The sequence below is a fragment of the Empidonax traillii genome, unplaced genomic scaffold, assembly GCF_003031625.1.
Source record: "Empidonax traillii isolate 1590-97213 ecotype Southwest subspecies unplaced genomic scaffold, ASM303162v1 scaffold210:size766637, whole genome shotgun sequence".
Taxonomy (NCBI): Eukaryota; Metazoa; Chordata; class Aves; order Passeriformes; family Tyrannidae; genus Empidonax; species Empidonax traillii.
In genome coordinates, this window is record NW_020955403.1 from 656,662 (window position 1) to 666,069 (window position 9,408).

Below are 9,408 nucleotides of genomic sequence, written 5' to 3' on the forward strand. Positions count from 1 at the left end.
CAGTTTTCTGACTTGATTTTTTTTTGAGAACCAACATTGCTACTCTTGTGAATCTTTTTAAAATGTGCAACTCACGATTCATAATTAGGTAGTATGCTTGCTAATGCTGTTTTTATAAGTAGCGATCTTTTATTAAGGCGTATTGTGAATTAAATTTCTTAAATTTCAACAGAATAGTGGTGTTGCTAAATTATAACCTCCTATACTGAAAGCAATAATACTTCATATCATTATTTAGGTATGCTGTACTATGCAATTATAAGGAGGAGAAAGCTGAAGAGGAGATTAAGTACTGAGAAAATGCTTCTGTTTTACCATGTTCTCTATTATTCTTTTTTTTATTTACATCAAACCACATTTCCTTTTAAATGGGCCCTGAATCCAAAACGTTGGTCATGTTGTTTGCCTAATTGTACAGAAATTTTCATTTTATATTACTCGTGTCAAATAATCCTTATCTCAGTCCTTAAAATGATGTAGAATGTTTTTCATTTGTTTTTTCTTCAAATTGATGGAAAATATTCTTAGATTTTCCTATGCTGTAATAGATGTAAGAGTCCACCTTTTATATAGACTGCAATTAAATAGAGGGGACACAGGGTAGGATTATAGTGTGTCAAGAGGACAGAGAAGGGAGTTGCCTACCTGTCACCAATGAATAGCTTGAATGAGCTGAACAGTATTACATTACATCTAAAGACAATGCAGAAAAGTAACTGATCCTTAAACTGGTAATAAAGCACTTGTTTCCCAAACAGGTGAGTGACAATTTAAAGGCACAGTGTGATGAGAATAGGACTAATTTTTTTCTCCTTGTTTGGGTCTGGGGCTTGTATGCTCTCATGTGTATTATGTTTCTTTTTATGTAAATTATTCAAGTTTCTGCTTTTTGTGTGCATCAAACCTGTGCGTGTTTGCACAGCACATCTGGCGTGTGCTTTTGTTTGCCATTTTTCCAGGAACCCCTGATAGTGAGCCATAGAATCATAGACTGTTCAGACTTTGAAGGGACTCCAGGATCATAAAGGTCCGACTCCTGGCTCCACATGGAGCAGTTTCAGAATTAAACTATATATCTAAGAATTTTTCCAAACACTTCTTGAACACCATCAGAGTTGGGGCCATGACTTCACTGGGGAGCTTGTTTCAGTGCTTAGTCACTTCTTCAGTGTAGAACTTTCTCCTAAAAGTCATAGAATACTAGGTTGGAAGGGATCTCAAGAATCACCTGGTCCAACCTTTCTTACCAAAAGCACAGTCTAGACAAGATGGCCCAGCACCCTGTCCAGCCATAGTGTCCAATACTGGGCAATCCACCACTTCCCTGAGGAATTTATTCCAGTTTATTGTTCTCATTCTGAAAAATTTTCCTCTTGTGACCAATCAGGATCTCCTCAAGAGTAACTTGTACGCATTACCCTTTGTCTGTTCCATGTGACTGCTTGTAAAAAGTGCTATATTTTTTGTTACATTTTAGCTTTCTTTCACAATGGTTTAAAAAACCTGATTGTTTCTAGAAATGCTAAATTCTTACATTACAGCACAAACAGATGATCTTTTGGGTAAGAAAAGATGAAGAGTTTCAACTTGCACATACTTATCTGCAAATGTGTGTGTGTATCTAAGTATTTATATAAAACACAGTTTTATGTATATAAGAATACTTATATCATGTATAACTGATAAATATAATACTTACATCATGAACTGTGATGATAAAAATGTGCTAAAACCTGAATGGAGATTCCAGAATAATCAGGTAACTTTTTGTCCTTAAAATTCTGGTGGAAAAGCTACTATTTTATCATTTTCTTTACTGCTACAAATTCAGTAGGCTGTTTTTCATTAAAAGAAAGAATAAGGGGGAAATAAAAGTAATTGAACACAAACTCTTCTCTGGGGGATTTTTTTGGTGGGGACTATGGTTAGATTTCAGCTGGCACATGCATTGAGGTGTTGGTTTGTATTCCGAGGTGTGCTCTCTGTGCTTACCATAGTAAGCTGTTGAAATCAAAAATTGCTTCTAATGCTGTTTAGATATGAGATAATTATCCCACTTTCAGATTTGGCTGAATTTGGTCAACGAGTTAAAGAAGTCACTGTACCTAGAAAAAAAAGCATGATCTCATTAAGCCTAGTTTCCTCAGAAATCAGGCCAAAGTGTTAGTTTAAGACGAAAAGATACAATGCTTTTAAGAAGGAAATGTAGTAATATGTTTAGCATTTAGATCAGTGTTTTCAAAAAGAACTGAAGATTTTTTTGGGGCTACGAGTGAGGATCGATTGCTGGTGGATCTCATCTATAATTTGTCCATCGTCTTCATTTATTTTGATACTTGCGAATTTGTAACATAGGCAATGACACTTCAAAACAAAATGCTTCTCCTCCTTTTTGTCACTGATTTTGTTTAACTTCAGCTATGTTGACAGAAAGGAGTTGGAAGGAAGGGAATTTGAACAAATTTATCTCTGTCATAATGGGAGAAGAAAGGCAAGGAAGAGCTTCTAATGCTTTAGCATGCATTAGAATGTTAATAGACAATTATCATAATTCAATGAAAACATTCTGGTTTGTAAGTAGTGTGCCAGTTTTCAAAAACCAAGTATTCCTTGTTGTCTCTTACTTGAAAGATATAAATCAATTTGTCTACTAAATCCAAAGCTGCCAAAAGCTGCCAAAGCACATGTTTATTTATCATGGTATGCCCATCTATTTGTCTTTTCTCTTACTGAAAATGTGGGTTCATTTGAGATTTAAAATTGTTAATTTTCTACTCGCTCTCTCTCCACTTGAATGTCCTTTATTTTCATGTGCAGTCAAAGAAGCATGAGTATAGGCTTCCATGCTGTGCGTGTAAATAACTCCTCTAGCAACTGGAAAGAATTAAAACATGGTATTAGCAGCAATAGCTGTATTAGCTGGAATGGTTTACCCAGGATAAACTTGTATCTATTTAAGAAAGATCTAATTGCATACTTTTGTTACATAAACTAAACCATATTATTATAATAAACATTATATGAAATAATGGATAGAACAGAATTTTTTATAGTGTCATTCAAATAAGATGACTTGAAAGTAATTTCTACATTTTAAGCATTTAGTTTCATGAGATTTCCTAGCAATTCACCAATTATACTGCCTCAAATGTTTGCCATTATTAAGAAGCATTTAATGTGCGAATAGATCAGTCATAAATATTTTATATGGAGAAAATATATGATTTCAGGTACTTCCCAACATCTTAATGCCTGTAATTCTGTGCATCTGCATACAAATAAAAGGAATGCTCTATTAGCATATTGTACTCCTACTGCATCTTTCTGTTTTGGTTGAGCCAAAGTCATCTAGAAAAGTTTGGGGAGGACTTTCTTTCTCTTTTGCTGCTGCTGTCATCTCAGCAGCCTTTAAGTCAAGTTATGGCTGCTCCCAGGCACCTGAAGAGCTGCCCTTGACTGTTTGTAGCGTGGTTGTGCCTGGCACTGTTGAGGGACTGGTTCTGCAACCTCCTTGTTGTTTTTCTAGGCAGCAAACTAGAGAGACCAGGCTGACAGATACGGAGACCACTATGACAGATAGGTTTTGGGTTCTTTTGTAATGAAAAACCACAGTGTTAGGATGTCCTAAGTGGTGGTGTGGGACTTTGAGGTGGTGTGGTTTGGAGGTGCTTTTGCTCAGTACTTTAAATCACCTTTTGAACTGTATCACTGTCGGTGCATTCGTTGTTCCTTCCCAGGGAAGACAAGTTTTGCACCATGGCAGTCCCATATAAATAGGGCAAATTAGTTTCCGTGAAGGGGAAAGTGGAAAAAAGAAAACTGCATTTCATCTCATATTTTACAGCCTCTTATGACCGGATTGCTACAAACATAAATATTTTAATTTTTATGTTTAAAGGGAAAAAACCCCCAACAATGATCCTTCTGAGGAAATGAGACGTATTCTACAGTGGGTTTTTTCGCATTCATCTTCTTTGCCGTTTGTAGTCAGGGCCTCATCTCTCCTGAATACTACTCTAATTTTTTATGACCCAAGCAGCACTGCCCAAAGTTTCTCTCTCAGGGGCTTATGACATGTGTTTGAGTTTTAATTCACCTGCAACAGTCCAGGCATTCCATGGGTTGGTGACCACGTTTGTAAATACACCCCATCTTACAGCACGTGGACCTTATCAGAGGAACTACTGATTTGAGTCCCGAGCAGGAGCTGGCCATGGGCAGCCAGCAACAGGAGCAGCCTGGTATGGAGCTTCCAAGAGAATGGTCACAGTTTTACAAGGAAATAGCACACCTCAGAAGAGATGCTTGGTAAGGTTGCTCTGCTGTGTGCTTTAGGGATATTCTTCACTGTAGAGGTTTCATAAACTTGAAGGAATCATAGTGTCTGCTCTGTAGCCTGCCTGCTCCATTAATTCTCTTGCTATCTGAGAACAAAACAGTGCTTTGGGTATATTCTGTTGGGATCATATGTTAACTAAATTTCCTTCAGTGACTTAAAACAGAAATAATGCTAGCTGTTAAATGGAGAGAAATAGTATTTCACAGAAGCATTTAGAATTGTTTAGCCAAATGGAATTAACAATAATTTTTTGAAGGTTGTTTTCTAATTTACTTCTATCCTCTGTTTTCTGCAGTTTTGTGCATCTGTTAATTCTTCCAAGCTTTTTTTTTGTTGACAGGCAATATTGGTCTTCATTTGAAAGTCTGATTAGTTTCCTATGAGATTTCTTGATATATAGTAAAAGTGCAGTTTTAACCGCAGCTTAAAAAATCGCACCTTGACTATTTTATTGCCTCAGTGATAACCTTAAAAATCTGTGTGATCCACATACTACCACATGAGTGTTGAAGCAACAGCACTTTTTAAAAAAATTAACACAACTTTTAAGAAAGATAAGAGACTAAAGTTATTAAAAAAAAATCTTCTTATGCAGAACATGAGATTCTAATGTTCTTAAAATAGTTTTAGCTGTATACTTTGCAACAAATTCTTTTTAATTTTATTTTCATTTAACTATGATGTCTATACTAATACAAGCAGCAGTCCCCATTCAGTGAATGCATAGGAGGCTATTATTAAGTTTAAGGGTATAAGTGCTGCCTTTGCTTTTTTCATTCTCCTTTTTTTTTTGGCAAACAGGAATTGGAAAGAGAGAGAGGGAGAATAGGCTGTCAATATCCCTTCCTGATGTTTAATGAAAAGCCATTAAAAGTCCCCAGCATGACAGAATTTATTTCCTTCCAGCACATACAAAAGAAACACAAGGTTGTTTACAATACCACCATTTTACCATTTACCTCCCATTTTTCTCTTCGTCATAAACCTCATAAAGTAATAACAGCCATTAGTTCCACTGGTACCAGTTCCACTGGTACTAATGAGCTTCTGCTGATTTTCATATTGTGGTTAATTTTACTTTGGAGCCTTGGAAAGACATAAAGTTTTCACAGGTTTTGTGCCTGAGCTCTTTCCCAATGTTGGCTTCTCTGGTGCATATATTCATGCCACAGCCTGTCCCTCTTGAGGTCTTGTGTACTTGAGGTCTCTCCTTTTCACCGGTCTCTTGACAATACCTATGGAAACAGTGTGTTTAACCTCTCTACCCCAAAGTTAAATTTCCTCAAAACTAACAGTTCACGAAGTGATTAATGAGAGCAGGCTAAAAGAGCAGATATTATCGACTGCATTAACCTGTTTAGCTCAGAAACTGGGTTTAAAAAACCCATAAAAATTAAATATAACCTCTAATACTTCTTTGCCATGCGATGTAGGAAGTGGGAATAGTTCACAGTAAATTATAGTTCTAAGGAAAATGTATGCCATTATAATAAATGTGATATAAATAGGTAGATAGGCTGGCTTTCAATGCTGCCTATTACTAAGTCATTGTCCAGCCCTAGATTGGCTGTACCGTTGTGAGTCACGAATGAGCAAAATTCTGATGGGTCTCAGAAATTGATAGTACAGCATGTTTTTAAAACACTTCTTTCTTTCTTTTAGTAAAATGGTAGATGCTGAAACTAAAGCAAGAACAAAAGTCTCCTCCTTTTCTCCTTGAAATTCTTTTGGAAAGAACACTTTTGACTCATTTTACAAAGGTATGATGAGGCAGATGCCTCTCTGGTTGCAACCACCATCTTAATTAATTAGAAAAACTAGAGAACTATCTGGGTTTAAATGCTGTTTGAGCCAGAAGTTGGAGATTAGCAGTCTCATCTGTGATGCTGCTTGTCTGCATGTTGGAAGAGCTCATAACTTTTGGTTTAATTTTTCTAATAAAAGAACATCTTTTTGAAACTCAGGTCAGAAAATGGAAAAGTGAATGTTCTCAGGGTAACACTAGCTCAAATTCTTTACACAGATAGATTTATTTTTTTTCTGGTAAATCTCTAATGCTTATTATATTACCATTTGTTTTGCTCTGCATGGAAGAAATTTCCTTTTTGCAAGGTATACACTGCCTTCTGTACACTGTCAATAGCTAAACAGTACTAATAGCAATGATTAAAGGATCAGATATCCAGCTTGGCAAAGTTCAATTAGTAGAAGTAGGTTTTCATTTCCTGAGTCTTGATTGTGGATTATATTGATGTAATCCTTATTTTAACTGTGTATATTTTTTGAAATGTAAATATAAACCAACACATCCAGAAAATGTCATCAAGTGTGACTAAAATGTGCTAGACTGTGTATCCCTCCAATGCAAAAACAAAAAGCAAGGAAATAAGCAGCTAAGTAATTTGATACCCTGTGCTTCACTCTGGTCTTCATCTCAGCCTTATCTTCCTTCCATCATACAGAGCTCACATATTACCCCCCCTCCCCAGAAATACTTTTGTAATCACCTACAGTTATTATTTGCCTACATACTGAATAGAAATTATAGAACTGACGTTTATAAATTAAAACTGTCACAGAGTTATACAACATTCTGTGTAGTTCCGCTCATGAGTTGTGCTGGCTAGTGGAAGCTAGACAATAAGATCACATAGCAGGGCTTTCTAGAATTCCTCTCGTTTTTTTTTTTTTTTTTTTTTTGCACTTTGAGGACTGAAGATTTGTCCTCAGCATTGAGTGTGCTGCCCTCTGCTGCTGCGTCTCTCCTCACTGTAACCTCTTCTCATGGGGAGCATTCCTCATTCCGGCCAGGAACCTCTTTGCAAGACCCAGGCTGATGGAAATGAGGTCAAACCAGGATCAGTGGGTGAGGATCAGCAAGGCCCAGGTGTACCTAAAGCATACCATAGGAACAGGCCAAGGGCTGCAGCTTAAATACAGCTCCTGAGCTGAGGGCAGAGGCAGGTTTCTTGCAGCTCCTTTCCCAGCAGCCAATCCAGTGGTGTTACTGGAGCCAGCCTTAAGCACAGACAGCTAAAGCCCAGGATGGGTTGGGGCAAAGGTTGCAGGATGCCTCTGTGCCTCACTCAGGGCTGTGACATAACCTATCTCTTCAGAGAGGAGTGTATTGATGTAAATAGAGTTTAATGACTGTGTCTTCCTTCCCTGCTGAGAAACAGTGAGAGAATGGAATAAGGACACATGGAATTGGCACCAGTGGGAAATTCTCCCAAATAGCATTTGACTCTTATCGGTCACTTTTGCAACCTATACAGTGAGATTTCCTATCATCAGAACAGCAAACATGGGTCTGAACATTGCAGATTTGATGACAATTCTGGTCTTAGTGACTAATTCTGTCAGGGGAAAGGGAAGAGGTAATGTCTTTTGTGGAATGCTAGAAACCAGAGGTGAAAGGAAACTGAGCTTGAGAAAAGTCAACTTTGAGAATGCTTTAACATTCTCAACTCTTGCAGTATTATAACTCAAGAAATTCTGCATTGATTTCAGAAAGTAACCTCCCATCCGGTGTTTGACACTTTTGCTGCTCCCTGAAATCGTAAATTTTCGCTTCCTGTCTTAAGCTTAATGAACTGCAATAAACAGCCTAAATATTTCACCTTTCTTTTGTCATCTGTTTTCTGTAGGAGTTGGGAAGCTGTGGAAAAGTGGATAATTGAGAAACCTTGCTTCCTTTGCTCATGGATGTGAATGCCAACAGTAGCTAATCAATGAGGAGGAGACCAGCAGACCTGCATCTGTTGATTTTTGTTAAGCAATGGAAGAAAGAAAAGAGAAAAAAGTGGTTTTCTCCTTTGTTTCCATTGGGAAAAGGGCATCAAGTAGGCTGTGATGTAACATTATTAATATCAGTCATAGAAGATGATATATTAAAACAACGTAATTCCAGATGTTCAATGAAGATTGGCTAATTGAAGGTGCAGTTGTTAAAGAATGTGCTGTCAGGACTCTTTTTGTCCCTGTAGTTCACCATGTGGGGTGGTAACTTTTGTTTCTTCTCAATATTCATAGGGTGATTCATTTTATTTCCTAAAAATGAGTTAAGGGTGGTGACTTTCTCTTTTTAAAGCAAGAAAGCAGAAAAAAATGTTAGAAAAAGACAGGTCTAGTACCGTTATTTGGGTATCTTTCAGTCTTTGAGGAGGACCCCTGTGGTGTTATATTCAGAGACATTTATTCACTGTTTCTAAGTGAATCGTTTCTCAAAGATCTAAATTTCAGTTGTCAAAACTTTCTCCTTTTAGGTGTAGCAACAGAAGACTTTAAAGCTGAGGGAATAACCTTTGGCTTGAATTTAAATGCGTATCTCCAGGGCTTATAAACTCAAATCAGGCTACTTTCTGCCCAACAGATTCTGCAGGTAATATAATTTAGTTGAGAAATACTTTTCAGAGCCAGCTTTGCCTGATCCACCACCACACACATGCTAAGGTGAAAGAAGAAACATCAGTACTCCAAAATAAACCTCAGTACTCCAGACAGAAACTTACAGCATTGATTCCTGTTTTTCTCCCTACATCGCTTGTCTTGGGCAACTGGTGCTTGTTTTCACCTCTCTTGTAAACTGAGTTACTCATTGCTATCTGTCTTGGTTTCATGGTAAACAAAGCTTTCGCTGCAACTTTGCTTCTTTTTCTTTGGGGGTTTGGTTTAGAATTCTTGAAGTATTTTTCTGTTTCAGAAGAGGAGGTCTCTGAAAACATAGGCAAGTCACCACAAATTGATGCTGAATGACACTTTAGTTGGCTGTGAGTATGCTGAAGAGCTGTAACATTAGGGTTGCATGTGTGTGTATGTCTCTGTATAATATAGATCTATGTATAGAGTCCTGGTTATGGCCTGTGTGCAAGGGTGTGCATACACACACGGTCTTCTATGTGGGGACCTTTCTAATTCATTAAATATAACTTTTCTCCTGCGCAGGAGGTTTCTGGAACCATGCTTGTTCATAAATATCACTAAACATTAAGGAATGCTAACCAAGTGTCCTTGCAGGCATTTATTATCATTTTGGTTTCAACTGTGTTGTGCGTACGTTGTGTTTATCT

At 37.3% G+C, this 9,408-nt stretch overlaps 1 long non-coding RNA gene across 1 annotated transcript; it reads left to right on the forward strand.

Moving 5' to 3' along the window:
* The first annotated feature begins 4,133 nt into the window (after positions 1-4,133).
* Positions 4,134-8,335, forward strand: LOC114059245. The gene is made up of 3 exons (XR_003571623.1): positions 4,134-4,308; positions 6,002-6,099; positions 7,987-8,335. It is a non-coding gene; the product is annotated as an uncharacterized LOC114059245 (long non-coding RNA).
* The last annotated feature ends 1,073 nt before the right edge of the window (positions 8,336-9,408 follow it).